Genomic DNA, 18,925 nt, shown 5'->3' with positions numbered 1-18,925 from the left:
CCCTGGGTGTGTGTACATTAATAACCCCGAAGGACAGATGCGCCGTGAGTCGAACGACCGCGTTATGGAGTGATGAAGTTTTTGCAAGAGACCCTGTAAGCCATCATGAATTAGCATTATATCTTTGTTTGTTGTTTTTGTAGAGCACTTAAGCAACAGTGAACAAAGATATAACGCTAATTCCTGATGGCCCACAGGATCTCTATCAAAAATTTTATCACGCCATAACGCGGAAGTTCGACTCACGGCGGATCTGTCCTTCGGGGTTCATAATATACTCACCAAGGCCTTTCTTTCCCAAGATGAATTTTCCGTGCCCCAGACTTTCACCTCCATTTTGTTGCACAGTGTTATCTAATCTAATCTAACAAAATGTGTTCAGCTGGGTGAAAGGTACCACCAACGGGTCTATATCAAAGAGTCAACCTATCTTTAAATTTTTTTTGGCGGAAAAGTTTTATAGCTGCAGGGAACTTCAAGAGTCAAATTGAGGGTAGGTTCATCAAAACAATGTAGACCCTCAAAAATGGACCCATATTGACGAATTTTAGTGAAGAAATTTCGTGACCACTGCAAAATTCCAGAAAATCGGGAGGTACAGTTATATGGGGGATATACCAAAACATGGACCTATATTGACAATTATTTTTGAATAGACAAAATTGTAGCTAAAATTCTCAAAATACCGATCATTACAGCTAGTTCGGTTAAAAATTGCAGCTAAAATTCTCAAAATACCGAAAATCGGTAGGTACGGTTATAAGGGGGCCATACCAAAACATTGACCTATGTTGACGATGTTTGGTGGAGATGTTTCATGACCACTGAGAACTCCAAATGTCAAATTACAGCTAGTTCGGTTAAAAATTGCAGCTAAAATTCTCAAAATACCGAAAATCGGTAGGTACGGTTATAAGGGGGCCATACCAAAACATTGACCTACGTTGACGATGTTTGGTGGAGATGTTTCATGACCACTGAGAACCTCAAATGTGAAATTGCAGATAGTTCGGTTATAAATTGTGGCAAAAATTCTCAAAATACCGAAAATCGGGAGGTACCGTTATATGGGGGCATTTACCAAAACACGGACCTATGTTGACGATGTTTGGTGGAGATATTTCGTGACCACTGAGAACCTCAAATGACAAATTACAGCTAGTTCGGTTAAAAATGTAACTAAAATGCTCAAAATACCGAAAATCGGGAGGTACCGTTATATGGGGCTATACCAAAACATTGACCTATATTTATGATGTTTCGTGGAGATCTTTCATGACCACTGAGAACCTCCAATGTCAAATTGCAGATAGTTTGGTTAAAAATTATGGCTAAAATTCTCAAAATACCGAAAATCGGGAGGTACCGTTATATGGGGACTATACCAAAACATGGACCTATGTCCATATCCTTTGGGACATAAGTTTGCTGATCAATAGGAACCCCAAGCGCTAAATTATAGCTAATTCGGTCAGCAAATGTGGCGAAGAACGTCAAAAAACCTCAAATCCGGAGGTACCGTTATATGGGGGCTATACTAAATAGTGGACCGATATAGCCCATCTTCGAACTTGACCTGCCTATAGAAAAAAGACCCTCGGGTGCAAAATTTCAGCACTCTATCTCAATTATTGCGGACGCTAGAGTGATTACAACAGACGGACAGACAGACGGACATGGCTAGATCGTCTTAGAATTTTACCCTGATCAAGAATATATATACTTTATAGGGTCGCAAATGATTAGTTTGATGTGTTACAAACGGAATGACAAACTTAATATACATGGAGTGTATATGGTGGAGGGCATAAAAATATGCCTATACATATAGAAAATCGTGAGATAGAATACGTGTCGGCATTTTGCTACCTTGGTAACGTAATGTCAGAAGATGGAAGAATCAATGATGATGTAAATAACCGACTCAGTAAAGCACGCGCAGCTTTCGGTGGACTGAAACAAATATGGCTATGCACATAAATTTCACTGGAGACAAAATTACGTATCTTCCGACTTTATGGTAGCGAAACTTGGAATACTACGACAAATGTGATCCATAGACTACAGGCATTCTTGAACAGATGCCTCCGTATAATATGTCGTATATTTTGGTTAAACCGAATCACAAATTCTGATCTGTGGATAATGACAAGTGAGGAACCCATAATCCGACAAATAACAAGAATGAAGTGGAAATGGATAGGTCATACGCTTCGGAAGCCGGAGCAAAGTATTGCTAGAATGGCTGTAGAATGAAACCCTCAAGGTAGCAGACGTCCTGGATGACCACGAAACACGTGGCGAAGAACGGTCCTGCAAGAAATAGGAAAGCAAAACACAATCTTTAAAAAATTTAGAAAATATTTTTTATTTTTGCCTTATTAAGGCGAAGGCCATTTATAGTGATATTTAATTAATTCTCTTTCGAGTTGAGCTGTAAGGCCTTTAGAGATACATTGAAAAATTAGGAGTCTACCGAAGTCCCACGCATCCAATCATTACAGTACGTTTCACGGGTGGTAAAGCCGATCTTCAGGTGTATTAATATGCTGTTGTTGTGGCAGACGAAGGCAAAGCTTGGAAACTAGTATATATATATCGCACTGCATTAGATAAATGTATATGCGAAATTATGTCAGTTAATTGAAACTCCAAACTTTTCCTATAATCCTGCTTGGTAATCCTATTTTTCAATGTTCACAAATACTATGGTAAGTTTTATTCCTACATCATTAGTAATTGCTCTTTATCAGAAGATTTTATTTTTTTTTTGTGATTTGATCATCAATTATTGTCTACTAAAGTTTTGACAAGTTGATGGTGGCTTAGAACGCTAAGACGCCGGCAACCTTGACACTCAGTTGTCGGAAACCCAGGTTCGAATCCCAGCCTGGCTCATGCTGAAAGTATTTTTTATTTTTGCCTTATTAAGGCGAAGGCCATTTATAGTGATATTTTATTAATTCTCTTTCGAGTTGAGCTGTAAGGCCTTTCGAGATACATTGAAAAATTAGGAGTCTACCGAAGTCCCACGCATCCAACCATTACACTACGTTTCACGGGTGGTAAAGCCGATCTTCAGGTGTAATAGGATGTTGTTGTTGTGGCAGACGAAGGCAAAGCTTGGAAACTAGTACATATATCGCACTTCATTAGATAAATGTATATGCGAAATTATGTCAGTTAATTGAAACTCCAAACTTTTCCTCTAGTCCTGCTTGGTAATCCCATTTTTCAATGTTCACAAATACTATGGTAAGTATTATTCCTACATCATTAGTAATTGCTCTTCTATATCAGAAGATTTTATATTTTTTTGTGATTTGCCTTGTCTTTTCAAGTACATCTGCCAATAAGTAAACCGCACCTTCACTATAAAGAGTGCGAGAATTCCAGGTGCAGATTCGCAGATCATGGTCCTTAAAACGTTCGCGGGTGTCGTCAACTTTAGAGGGATTTACGTTTCTTTTCTTTGTATTTTCATAGTATGCTGGTTTTTGGAGGGATGAGTTACTAGCGCAAAATCTAACCCAATTTTTTAATTAGCTACCTTTAACGGGTGTTAAACGCAGCTCACTAGGTGACACCACGGGGAGTTCAGTGTCTACTTGAGATAAAGGAGGGACCAAGATAAATCCTGGTCTTTGGCATTTTAGAGCCAGTCAGGACCGCTGCTTGGTATCTTTCATCCCCTACGTCAGTAGTAGTATATTCAACTCAAACATCGGTGAGAGTAACTTTCGTAAGTCTGCCTTTAAGGGCACAACATTAGTTGGTCTCATATCACTACTCTCACTCCTACTGCGGTTGATGTTGTCATCGTGATTAGTGGAAAAGTGTTTAGTTTTGTTAGATTTTAAGATTGTCAAAGTCTGAGCGCAATCGGAATATGTGGCGAAATTTTCACGAAATTCGGCTGAAGGAGTTAAGTCCATGGCGCAGCATCTATACGGTGCTGCGCCATGGACTTAACTGCGCCGATTATACGGCGATCAAAACTAACTCTGGGCTACCAGGATATCAGTGATTACATGTCACCACAATTGTACTTCGACCAAATTAATGTATACTCCCTCCCTCTAGACGGTATTGATATATGTATATACCGATGACTCACGACAGGGCCGTAAGCCCCCACCGAAATGACAATTTTTATATAATTTTTTCTTTTTTCTTTTTCAACATTTATTGTCCTATCAACATTTATTGTACAAACGATGAGAAAATCTTACCAGTTCATTACTGTGACTTGAGAACAAATCCTCTACAAATGTATGTAAATCGGATATGATTTTGATATTGGTCAATTGGCGCCCTATATTATAGCCCTTTATTAAAATCCAGGAGATTTTCACAATTTTAGTAGGATGAACGAAGCAAGGTCTCCGAGTGAATTAGCTATGCATCCTGAATAAATCTTGCATAACTTTGATGGCACACCCATAGCACTGGTGGTTTTCGTCATTCAGAGCTACATACATATAGTTCTTCAAAATCTTGAGCTCGAAACAATTAACTACTGATCCAATGAATAAGTAAGAAAGTATCAGTCAACTGTGTTGACGGAGATATACCCTCAGCCACTGAAAAATGAAAACAACAAAACCGAACCAAACACAATAATTATGATGTATATAAAATATATTGATTTTATATCACGAGTTTGCTTTAAAACCTTTAGGTACCGTAATGTGGGTCCATACCAAATCATTGACATATACCAAACAAGACATAAACCAAACATATTTATAAATTACGTTAAACTAAATTTGGAGGAAATTTTTAAAAAAGTTTTAGAGTTATCTTGCCTAATAGCCATTTTAGTATGTGCCGTCAGGGTTTTGGAGCTTTTGGGCCATTATCACAGGACGTATTGACATACTCCGGAAAAACATTGTACCTTTGTAAATGAGGCCGCTAGAACAACCTACGGGAAAAAAAGAATCAAAACGATGCGAGAGGAGCTCTTAAAGTTAGGAAGGAGTGGACCGATATAGTCCATATTCCAACCTGATACATGACTGGATGAAATAATACGGTGTGTAAAGTCTGCAACAATCAGAAACTCCCTGCGAGAATTATCTTGCGGATTTGTCATTTTGGTAGGTGTCGTCAGGGTTTCTTGGAGCTTTTCGGCCAATATCTCAGGAAGTATGGACTTGCGCAAGAAAAAAAACTGTACCGTCGTAAAGGGAGCCGTAAAAGGAACCTACTGAAACATTTTTCAAAACGATCCGGGAGGAGCTCTTAAACATCACTTTATCAAAATTTTGTGGAAGTACCCGGAGGAGTGGACTATATCTGGAAGAAATAATACGATATGCAAAGTTTGGACCAAATCGATTGCTTCCTTCGAGAGTTATCGCTCACACCATTTTACAGAAAAATTTTGAGCTTTTGGAAAAAATATTACGATACCCAAAATTGGTTCGAATCGGTTGATCTGTTCGAGAGTTATCGTGCACACCAGCCAGACAGACGGACGAACATAGCTAAATCGACTCCAAATTGTCTGAAACGAATTTCGTCCAAACATACTTTGGGTCTAAAACCTTTATTTTGATGTTTGGTCCTATCAAAGTGTATATGAGGAAAAGTCAAAATTTTTTAATATTCCATTTGAAAAAAATTAAATTTTTTTTTTTGAAGCTACATGAAAGATTTTTGGTACATGGATTGAGAAAAAATTCCCATTCTCAAATCTGTTCGAGATAATAATTTTGGTTATTGCGCACAAAAGTTATGGCGGTTTCAATTCTGATTATAAGAACAAATCTTAAAAAAACGCTATTTATTATATTGAGAAACAGTGTTAATTTATGGCTTCCTACATACTATACGTATGTTTACTGAGGTCCCATAACTTTATTGAAAAAGTTGTACATTTTCGCGGAAATTAAGAAAGAATTCAAAAAAATTGCTGGCATGCAACTTTTTTTTATAAAATTTAAGCTGTTTATGCATCGGAAAAATATTTTAAAAATATGTACGTAATCTAAACATCGCGAAGATTTAAATAAAACCAAAAATATAAAAATCTGTTCAGCGGTTTGCATATTATAGCAAAAACAAAAAATAATATTGAGGGAATTTATAAAATTTTTGTAAGAGAACATATTTTTTCAAATTTATTTTGTGAGTTAATTGAAGGAAGTGTAGGAAAATTAAGTCGGAGTTATTCTTCTATTTTAGTTCAATTTCACGCAAAAATCACATTTTTTATTCCAATCACTTTTCGAGTACAAGCTAACATCTAGCGGAAGATATGGGTAATGTTCAAATAAATTTTGGGTTCCTATGAATGGGGTATAATGTTGAAATTAAACTGTATCAGGTAATGTTCATTTTGAAATGCGAGTAAATCGCGAAATCCTCAATATCAGTTGATGCGCATGCGGTTTATCAATACGGCGAATTCTTCCTTTTAATTTGTACAAAGTGCATACACTTTTTATGCGCATCCGATTTCACTATCATCCATGAAAAAATACATCGATCTAAACCTATTTTGGTAAAATCCATCAAGAACCGTGGATGTAGCATTACAAACTATTTTTGTGGATAAATCGGATACAGCTCCCATGTCACTAAATTTTTAAACCGCTGTTTTCGCAAAAACGCGAGTGATGTCTCCGTTTCTTCATTGACAAGGAAACGATTCACAGAAAACGCGATTAAATCCGCGATATTTTCAAAAACATTTTTCGCACATTTTTCTATTTTTCCAGTAGCCGTTTTCACCGTTCTATTGGATAAATTTTCACGATCTATGATTTATATGATCCGGACCCAGCACAGTCAAAAGGATATTGTAAATACTGTACCCAAAAAATATGGGGTTTCGGAAAAATATCGCACTAAATTTTGGCTTTTGGCAGCGGATTAATGTGATGCTGTGTGGGCTACATAGTCAATATATGTACATATCAAATTATGCGTAATCGCGAGTACTTTAATCCTATTAATGGTTCTTAGAAAAAGCCGAATGCGCGTTCCTGTTAAATAAAAAATACAAAAAATCTGGCTTCAAAATGTCAGCATCAATAAAAGGTAGATGCAGAGGAAATTTTAAAAATTGATACATTAGAAGTGTAATCTTCATTTTGTATTCTTCTACTTCTACTTTGGGCAGATATCCGTACTTTTAACGGTTTGACCGGCAATCGAATAACAACGTAAAAAAACTCGTTTGCTTCAAGGTGTTTTTACCTATTTTTATTCATTTACGGGGTCATAGGTTCCGCGCAAATTAACATTTTAGCCACATTTTTGAGCTTCGATCAAAAACACTTAATTGGGTCCAACTATGGTCATATTTAAACTTGAATAGTTCGCGTATTATAATTGTGCAAACCTTGGCTTCATCAATGTTATTTTTTTTTTTTTTACTTTCCCTCATATACCCTTTGTAGCATAAAGGCTGAGGGTATAAAAAACCATGAGTAACAAATAAATGAACGGGTTTTACCCAACCTGGATTTCAGGCATCAGAATAAAGGGAAGAAAAGCTAATACGCAGAAGAGATCCAGCGTTCGTTGCAGATGTTTAGGACCTGCTTAAGCTTTACAAAAGGGATCTCCATGTCATCTTTCCACCTGCCTGTTTCCTCAATTTCTGTATTACTATTGCTGAAGGTTGTATTCAATTGAGCACAATTGATAATCAAATCGTGCGATGTTTGGTGAAGGAAGCGCATATTCCACGACAACGCGAAAAACGCGATGCTGAGCTTGTTTGTAGGTGAGCTTTGCTGCAGTCGAATCACAACTCCTGTCAATCACCACAATTGATTTGGGCAGGTTAAATTCGTCTAACACATTCTGGAGTCCGTATGTGATCGTTTCAGCTTTCTCATCTTTTCATTTGAGGACAGTCAAATTAATTTATATAGATTAATTCTAAAGGAGCACGGTCTGATATTTGAAGCTCTCACGGTGTTAGTCGCTAACGTGTATTCTCCACTTCTTCTTATAAAGCTTGCTTGCCAAGTTATTCGAGCTTACAACAAACCGTCCTGCAATGCCAGTTGTATTATGTTGATGCTACATCCTCACAAGACTATCAGTACTGCTGTCGAATTGGTTCGTGTTACTTTTGGAACAATCAGATATGGCTGAGCAGGTAAGTGGGACACTTTCGGTCCTTATCGATAATACCCTAGGGGTGAACATTATGCCCAAATATATTGGTGTAGAGTATTATTATTTATACCAGTAGGAATTAAAAGCATACTTTACTAATACTTACTATAACATATGTATATGTTATTAATATTCAAATGGCATTTAATAATTTCAAATGTTTTCTAAAATGTAAATATTAGGAACATATGGCCATAAAATGTTATTGGTGAACTGAACTGAATTTCCTTAATCTTCATCTAAAATTAATAGTTAATTTAAATTAAGTTTAAACATTTGAATTTCACATTTAACACTTCAATGAACAAAAAGTTTGCACAATGGGAGATTAATATATTTCTTTTGACAATTTGTGGTTTTCTATAAAAGAAGCGTAAGTCCAAATTTATATATCAATTTTGGTCTTTCGCCAATTTCATTAATCATTCTCCTGTCAATTCGTAAATAGTAACCCCATTTTGGGCCTGCCATGTAACGTCTTTCTTTTTGAGTCTGCCTTCTCCCTCGGTGCGGTATATGATGTTGTATATAGTTCTCAGCTTATGAGAGGTGATTTAGCGAGTATGGTACACACACAACACTTAATTTATGATCAAAAATTATGGATATACAGTATAGTCTCGATAATCCGGACACTCGTTAATCCGGACAACGCGGTTATCCGGACATTAGAATTTTTTCTCTGTAATCCGGACATCACATATTTTTCTTACCTCGATAATCCGGACATCAATATTTTTTCCTATCTTGAGCATTATATTCTTATTTATTTCATTGATGTTTTCGTTCTTAACAATAGCACTTATACACCAAGTAAGAAAATGTTTTTCAAAGTTTTCAGTCCAAATCTCGACTTACTAGAAATCAACAGTCAACTCAGTTAGACAGTCAATGTGGAGTTAGCTATCAGAATTTGTCAAATAATTTTTCTATCGTATCGTAGCCTGCTTCCCTGAAACATTGATGTTGAGTTGTCTTTCATCTAAAGGAATTAGTTCAAGCCCGCCTATTAGTGAGAAAGTCCTCTGGGGCATATAATGTATTCCAAGAATATTTTACCTAGAAATGTTTAAATCATTTAAATCCTTGTGATTAATAGGTTAGTTTTACTTGGAATTTATAGCTAAACTTAGAAATGAGTAGAGTTCTTATATAGGAATTTCAATAAATTTAAAACAAAGTATGTACAAAGTATGGCCCTTTTATTTTCTTTCCTTGACATTCAAAATTCTCGCAGTTATTCAACTAATAGATTTAAATTACATTTTGTCTTATTCGTAAGATATAATATTTACATAAAACAATGTTTCTTTTTGATTTCGTTACGAGATGAAATCATTTGGTAATATTCATATAAATCGCTAAATATTCCCCATAATGAGATGAATGCATTTTAGTTCTGAAGTTCTATCGCGATTAATAAGCGGCTTATGTCCCATGGGCAAAGGAAATCAATATATTGCCACCTGAAATACCCAAGACGTATCCCTCAAAGTGCACAAATATACACTAGTTGCAGAGAAGTTTTAGCTTATCAGCAAAATTCACCTAAATAACGCTGGAGGAATATAAGACGTAAATTTGGTAGCCAGGGAAACTGCTTCCGGTCTTAAAATGGTTGCAACCCAAAATGTGATCATATCAGATCAAAATATTCTACAAAATGATATGTCATAAAATTTTACTATAGGTCCCCGAATACACCAAAACTCTAATATGTACCTAAACGCCAGGAATCTGCCAAAAGTAAAATCACGTTTTAGGGTTAATGTTGTACTTTATCTGTGTTTATTAAGTTTTGTCCCACAAAACTTCATTCTAGATAGATGACGTCAAAGACAAAAATAATCTCCATCAAATTTCAATATAAGTCGCCGAATAAATGAAATATGTATTTGCAATATACATATATAAAAAAATATATACATCAAGTTTGCCAACAAAACACCCAAATATTTTTTGAAAAATTTTGTTTTGTTCTTTTTTCGAGTTGATGCATGAATGTAACATGAAATTTAGTTCTAGACGAAAGGTGTTAAAAGAAGAAATATTCTACACAGAATTTCATTGTAAGTCCTAGAAAAAACTATCTGATATCTTTGTTAAGAAAATGACGTTACAAAATTAGTTATTATAGGTAGAAATTATTTGTTAAACTTTTAGACTCTTAATTAAAATTTTTTCCATACTGCGTCAAAATCTTCTAAAATACCTCACTTTTTGGGGGTTGTGTTAAAAGCAGAAATGTTCTAAAACAAATTTCATTGTGAGTCTCTGAACAAAAGAAATTTGTAGCTATAATATTTAAGGTATCCAGAAGCTTTCGTTTTTATACCCTCCACCATAGGATGGGGGTATATTAAGTTTGTCACTACGTTTGTAACTACTCGAAATAATCATTGTAGACCCCACAAAGTATATATATTCTTGATCAGCGTGCAATTCTACATCGATATAGCCATGTCCGTCCGTCTGTCCGTCTGTCCGTCTGTCCGTCTGTGGAAATCACTCTAGCGTCCGAACGGATTGACGTAGGTTGATGAAATTTTGGGAAAATATGTTATATTTACGTAGGACTTTTGGTATTGAAAGCGGGCTATGTAGGTCCACGCTTTCGTATAGCCCCCATACAAAATGACGCGTGACGCGTCGTCGTTTTAAGGAATTTTTAAGATATTTGGCCCATTTTACCACCAAATTGGTTGTAATTTGGTACTTTGTGTCTCCAGGGGCCACAAAATATTCCTACCAAAGTTGGGTTATATAGGTCCACGTTTTGGTATAGCCCCCATATAAGGCCCCATATAAAGTACGCGTCATTTTAATATATTTTGAATGTATTAGACCCATTTGACCACAGAATCGGTTGTAACTTTGTATTTTGTGTCTCCAGAGGCCACAAAATATTCCTACCAAAGTTGGGTTATATAGGTCCACGTTTTGGTATAGCCCCCATATAAGGCCCCATATAAAGTACGCGTCATTTTAATATATTTTGAATGTATTAGACCCATTTGACCAAAGAATCGGTTGTAACTTTGTATTTTGTGTTTCCAGAGGCTAAGAAACATTTCTACCATAAAATGTTTATATAGGTCCACGTGTTGATATAGCCCCCATAATAAAATATATCCCGATTTTCGATATTTTGAACGTTTTAGCCTCATTATCACACCGATATGGCTGAAATTTGGTATTTAGTCTTCTTTAGGCGTATAAAACTTTCCCCCAGAAATTTGTAGGTATAGGTCCACGCCATCATATAGCCCCCATGGAACGGTACCTTCCGAATTTCGGTATTTTGAAGGTTGTGGCCACATTAATCCACCAAAACGGCTGAAATTTGTGGTGGAGGGTATAAAAAGTTCGGCCCGACCGAACTTAACGCTTTTCTTACTTGTTTATATATGATTTAGGACATCTTCCACCGTTTTTATTCACATTGTCGTTATCTGCGGTCACAAAATATATTTTATTGATGTTTTTCATAATAAATTCTTTCAGAAGATTGTGTGTGCTCGATCCAAACTGTTTTTGAAATATCTATGGTGAATATATATAGGGAAAATATTGATAACCCAGATCGGACTTTGAAAAATTACTTATTTTAGTACTATAAACTAAAATAACGTCATCAGGATAAGTCATAGGTTCCTCATATTGTAAGTGAAAATGCGGGGATAGTCTACGGCTATTGTCCAGTGAATATATATCTGACATATATTAGGACTATCCATGGTTTTGGCATGGTCCTAAATACTCTAATGATGGCAGCTACTCCTGCTCTGATAAAATTGACTGAATTAACCTTAGAAACTGACATACATGTGTGTATCATGAATGACCATAACAAATTTAGTTAGGATATGGCTGGTTACTTCGATTTCAAGGATTAATTCAGTAAATTTTATTAGAGCAATAGTAGCTGCCGTCATTAGAGTATTTAGGACCATGCCAAAACCATGGATATTAGGACTGGTATGTCAGATATATATTCCCCGCATTTTCACTTACAATATGACACAACAGTTTGGATCGAGCACACACAATTTTCTGAAAGAATTTATTATTGAAAAACATCAATAAAATATATTTTGTGACCGCAGATAAAGAAAATGTGAATAAAAACGGTGGAATATGGTCCTAAATCATATATAAAAAGCGAAAGCTTCTGGAGATCTTAAATATAGCTACAAATTTCTTTTGTTCAGAGACTCATAATGAAATTTGATTTAGAACATTTCTTCTGTTGACACAACCCCCAAAAAGTGAGGTATTTTAGTAGATTTTGACGCAGTATGGAAAAAATTTTAATTAAGAGTCTAAAAGTTTAACAAATAATTTCTACATATAATAACTAATTTTGTAACGTAATTTTCTTAACAAAGTGTTATACTCGGATATCTAGTTTCTTCTAGGACTTACAATGAAATTTTGTGTAGAATATTTCTTCTTTTAACACCTTTCGGCTAGAACTAAATTTCATGTTACTTTCATGCATCAACTCGAAAAAAGAACAAAACAAAATTGTTCAAAAAATATTTGGGTGTTTTGTTGGCAAACTTGATGTATATATTTTCTTTATAATATTGCAAATACATATTTCGTTTATTCGGCGACTTATATTGAAATTTGATGGAGAATATTTTTGTCTTTGGCGCCTTCTATCTAAAATGAAGTTTTGTGGGACAAAACGTAATAAACTCAGATAAAGTACAACATTAACCCTAAAACGTGATTTTACCTTTGGCAGATTCCTGGCGTTTAGATACAATTTAGAGTTTTGGTGTATTCGGTGACCTATAGTAAAATTTTATGGCAAATAATTTTGTAGAACCGTTTGATCTGTTACGATCACATTTTAAAAGAGTTTTTAAACGTTTTTGAAAAAATGGACCAAAAAGACCCCTTTAGTGACTCGCATGAGGGTTAATTTTTTTCATAAAAACATACCCCACATTGTTGTCAGTAATATTGCCAAAGACTCTTTATACCTAAAATGCAAGGATTTCAAGGAATCTGATGTCGAATATTTCAAAACCTGTAGAAATGGGCGGAACTTGCGACGCCTATTTGGGTTACTTCCCGACGTAAACTTTCAAAATGCCGATACACATGTCTTCTTTTTTTCGGTCCTCTTTCATAATCTGGTCGAATTATCTTGTAATTATTTTTTGTGTTGTACAGTGTTATTGAAAGAATTTCTTGTAGTAATTCCTAATTAAACATGTAAATTTTTAAAAAATGCATCTTTTGCAATAATTTTGTTGGCTAACTGTAAATAAAATAATAAGACTCAAAATAGGTTTCATATTTCACATTGTGCACATGATATACTTAATATATAAACTCACGCATCATTACTAATTTGTGGCATACATATGCATATCGATCATGTGTGTGTGTATTTGAACTTGTAAACAAATGTTTATGTGTGGATGTTGGAATGAATGCATGCATGTGTTGAGATAGGCGAATATCCTGATTTCATTGTAAACACTATCAAAAAATTATTAAATATTTAACAATAACATCAACGAACCGCAATAAATCTGTGAATTACAACATCTGCAATAACACAACGCACACTGACAGTTACATACATACGCACAAACGTTGAATCAATTGAATAATCGAAATCAACAAATGTGCAAATAATAACAATAATTGCATATATATATATATATATAACAAGTCTTTAAAATATTGAAAATTTAGTGCTGGGAGAAGCTGCATATAGCTGAGTGAGTTCAAAATACTATATCCGTTTACATATGCAATATTGTTTATTTGAACAGATTTTAAGAAAAATATTGTAGTTGCTAAGAAGATACAGAGTTTGTCATGTTTCGTTATGCGGTAGTTCGTTCTCGCTGCAGCCAACTCAGACGCGTGGCAAAGTGAAGCAGACTTGTTGTCTCGGTTTGGCAGAAGATCGTCAGAGATGGGATCGCAATATAATTAGCGATAGATTTTGTCTGTTTCTTCTCTGTCTTCCCATAATATACAGTAGTGGAGCTATTTCTATACCATTCGCTAATTATTCCCACCGTTTGTTTCAGGTCGTATTTTTTAACACAAAGTAAATATTTAGTTCTTTGCTCGACGCAGATTGGCCAGATTGCGTTGGATACCTTACAACTAGGTCCATTGTGCCAGATCTGGCACAATTGAGTTGAGTTGATAGGATAGGTTGAGGGTATCGCTATAGACACCTGCTCCTTTTGCCGTTTCCACTTTGGAGCCACCGGTATAGATCATTATACCGTCTATAGGTGTGGAGAAATGGGTCCAGGTCAAAATACAATTGCGGCGATATTTAATCTCCACCGGTAGTCCTGATCGCCATAGAATTGTAGCGTGGTCATATTCGAAGCAGCGCCATGAATTTATCTCCTTGAGCCGAAGTGCATTTTGACTGCCAGTTTCTGCACTACAAGATCTAGTAGATGAAGGTCCGCTTTTTAGATGTTGATTTGCTTATGCAGATACGATGTCCTGATCAAAGCATTCCATCATACCATAAGAATTGGGTGTATAATGGTCGTGAAAATCCAATGTATGACCTGTGTTACCAGCTCTTGGCACGTTCTTTGGCATTATTTTCCACTTTAATTGGTCGTACAGAACAATGTCGAGGTTCTTGGCTTCTGAAGATAGCTCAAGGGTGACTGCATCCAACATTGGTATGTCGAATGGTTCAACTTTCTCATTGTGATAACCCCCAACTTGAAGTTAGCTAGATCAGTGAATTTGTTCCAGTCGGTTTTCCGTGGATTCCTATGTGGTGGCCACCGAATGCCGTCAATTGAAACTTCGCAGAGTATCTTCCGGTGATAGGAAAAAGAACACTCATATGATATTTTCCACCCAGCAATGAGGGATTCGTCTTTTTTATTAAGGGTCCTATTCTGAAAAGTGTTTTCATTGTTTTAATATACACTCTAATAGGGGCTCACCTCTGCAATTGGTGTTGCTTCCTAGTATCATGAAGCATGACCTCCCCATTTCTCTTACGAGCCTCTCCACATATTGGCATGTAGATGGATGATAAGATGGTGGCTTCTTTGATCTATCTTCCATCCTTACCACCGCCAAATCCTCTCCGCAGTTATTGGAGAGCTATTTGTTAAAGATTCATTTTGGCAACTATACAAGTTCTTACCTTATATCCGTTGGATTTGGACTAAGTCGTGACTTGTGACTGCTTGAGGGCTAGAGGAAGTTTTCTATGTTTTGCTATAACCTCATAAAATGGTATCTCCCGCATTTCGATATTTTCCGTAGTTTAGGTAAATTTGTTGACCAACTTACATGTAATTTAACATTTGAGATTCCCCCTTCTCCACCAAAATATATTTTTGTACGCCCCGATTTTCGGTAGTTAGCTGTAACTTGACACTGGATTCCAGTGGACACAAAACTTCCCCAGAAAAAATCTTCATTACAAACCTCCTTTCCCACCCATTATTTTAACAAGGGCATGTCGCGCGAAATATCTGGTTATTTTGTAACCACTGAACAAAGTAGTATGTAACCACTGAAATAAGTATATACTGAGTAGATTCTGACTACTTATTTCAGTGGTTACAAAATAACCAGATATTTCGCGCGACATGCCCTTGTTAAAATAATGGGTGGGAAAGGAGGTTTGTAATGAGGATTTTTGCTGGGTCCCCACCAAAAATTGTCATAAGTCAATAAATTAGTATAGCCCACAAATAACTGTTCCTCGGGTTTTTCACTATTTTAAGGATTTTAGCTACAATTGTTGACCGAACTACCTGTAATTTGACATTTGAGGTTCCGTGTGGTCACGAAGCTTGTCCAATTATTTGCAAGGAATGTTTTGGACCTGTAAAAATGTTTTGTATCTTTAGGAAAGAAAACCGGCAGTACCGCTCTATGGAGGCTGTATAAAATGTTGACCTGTAGAAGACTAAATATAAAATTTCAGTCATTTCGGTTGAACAAGGTGGATAACATGATGGAGGTACCGTCCTGTGGAAGTTATATGAAGATGTGGGAACATACCGACAAATTTTAGGTGGAAAGTTTTGTACCCCCAACGAAGACTAATTGAGGCCGCAACCTTCAAAATATCGAAAATCGGGAGGTACCGTTCTATGGGGATTATATGAAGGCCGTCAAAATACCGAAATCGGGAGGTACCGTTGTATGTGGGCTATATGAAGGACATATACCGACAAATTTCAGATGGAAAGTTTTATTCCCATAATGAACAAATGTCAGCCGTTTCGGTGGGATATTGGGGCCGCAACCTTCATAATAGTGAAAATCGGGAGGTTCCGTTTTATGGGAGCTATATGAAAATGTGAACCTATACTGACTAATTTCAGGTGAAATGTTTTATACCCTTAACGAAGACTAAATACCAAATTTCAAATTTCGGTTTAGGCGTGGTCCTAAAGAGACAAATTTCAGGTGGGGAAGTTTCATACCCCCAACGAAGACTAACTACCAAATTTTAGCAATTTTGGTGGGAAATTGAGGCCACAAACTTCAGAATACCGAAAATCGGGACAAACTGCATGTGGAAAGTTTTATACCTCCAACGAAGACTAAATTCCTTATTTCAACCAGTTCGGTGGGATATTGAGTCCACAGCCTTCAAAATGCCGAAAATCGGAAGGTACGGTTCTTTGGGGCTATATGAAGGTGTTAGCCTATACCCATCAATTTTAGTTGGAGTGTTTTATACCCGCAACGAAGACTTACTAACAAATTTCAGCCATTTCGTGGCGATTTTGAGGCCAAACCATCGTAATACCGAACATCGGGACTTATTGTTCTATGGGAGCAATATAAAGACGTGTACCTATACCGATACATTTTAGGTGGAAAGTTTTGTACCCCCAACGAACACTAAATACCAATTTCAGCCGTTTTGGTGAGATATTGAGGCCACAGCCTTCAAAATATCGAAAATCGGAAGGTGCCGTTCTATCTGGGCTATATGTAGGCGTGGTCCTGTACAGAGAAATTTCAGGTGGACAGTTTATACCCATAACGAAGACTAAATACCAAATTTCAGCTATTTCGGGTGATATGAAGCCACAATTTTCAAAATACCGAAAATCAAGAGGTATCGTTCTATGGTGGCTATAGAAAGCCGTGAAGCCATAGCGACAATTTTCAGTTGGAAAGTTGTATACACCCAGCGAATACTAATTACCTTTTTTCAGCCATTTTGGTGGGATATTGAGGCCACAACCTTCAAAATACCGATAATCGGGAGGTGCCGTAAATGGGAGCGACATGAAGGCGTGGACCTATAACCACAGATATCAGGTGGAGCTGATAATGAGGTCACAGCCTTCAAAATACCGAATATCGGGAGTTACCGTTCTATGGGGGCTTATGAAGGCGTGGATCTAACCGAAATTTAGGTGGAAAGTTGTATACCCCCAACGAAGACTAACTAACAAATATCAACCATTTCGGTAGGATATTGGGGGCTATATCAAAACTTAGACCGATGTAGCCCATCTGCAATACCAAACATCCTTAGAGTTATAAAAACCACTATACTAAATTATGAAGCTCTGTGTTAGATATTGCGAATTTTGTCTTGATTTCAACAAACGGACGGACGAACGTACCGACGGACATGTTTATATTGACTTTTACTTTTTTGCTGAAACGGAATGACAAATTTAATTATACCCATCATGTTATGTTGGAGGTATAACAATATGTTACAATGTGTGTGACCAAAAATCATGAAATTTTAAAATGTTGGGTAGGGTTACGTAGCGCTATTTTAAAGGTTGTCAGTAGACAACCTTCCACATTCGCTCATAATTGGCATATTTGGTTGGAGTGAAAGTGATTAAAATAGATCCATTTTAATGCTTATCGAGATATCGCCCTTAAATTTCAGTCCCATGTTTCAAAAAGTTTTTAGTTGGATAAATCTTTGACCTCCATAAATTACATCTTATAAACCTTTTAATTGGAATTTGGTATACTGTAATATGTCAAGGTATTTTATTATTTGTTTTAAATTATTTATGTATCTGAATAGACACCAAACGACTTCTATGTACTAATTATCTCCAAAAAGAAGAATAACTCGCATCGGCGAGTACATATTGGAATTGTATCGAATAATTCCAATCGAATTCCAATCTTCTGCTATTGTGTCGATAACCTAAAAAAATATTTTTTATGTCAGAAAACGCAAAAACTTTCCTTCTTTAACCGAAGTGATTAAGTCCGTGAAATCCAAAAAAAAAAAAAAACATTAAAAAAGTAGGCGTTTGCAATTTTGGCCATTAAGAACCGTTTCTACAGAGTTCGTATATTGTAGGAAGTTGTTTATTGAGATCTAAGGTACAATTTTGTAGTTAATTGTTTGCTTCAGTTTTGATTGGTTGATATCCAAAATCCGAGTAAAAATTATAACGGAAATGTGACCTTGACAATTTTGACCTTGAAGATGAGGTTGATGGGTTTAATGTGTTCAGAATTATTATTCTTTTCGACGAGACCTAAAACTTTGCTTCCACGAGTGAATCCAAATTCGTAGCGGTTTTGTGGATATAGTCCTTTGGAAACCTATAACCGCGAAAGTTGATAAGATATGGAAAACGGCGAGACACCTGCCTTCTTATTTTTGGTCTTCTATCACGCTGCGGTGTCAGAATATGTTTAATAATTTTCCTGTCGCATAGTGTTAAATTTTGGAAAGCCAGTAAACCGTATCCGTCGGCCTTGCCGGCTCAGTGGATTAAGACGTTTATCTATCGAGAGATCGAAA

This window comes from Musca autumnalis, unplaced genomic scaffold (assembly GCF_047663935.1).
Source record: "Musca autumnalis isolate F117 unplaced genomic scaffold, ASM4766393v1 scaffold_2, whole genome shotgun sequence".
In the NCBI taxonomy this organism is placed as follows: domain Eukaryota; kingdom Metazoa; phylum Arthropoda; class Insecta; order Diptera; family Muscidae; genus Musca; species Musca autumnalis.
This window is presented reverse-complemented; position numbering follows the sequence as displayed.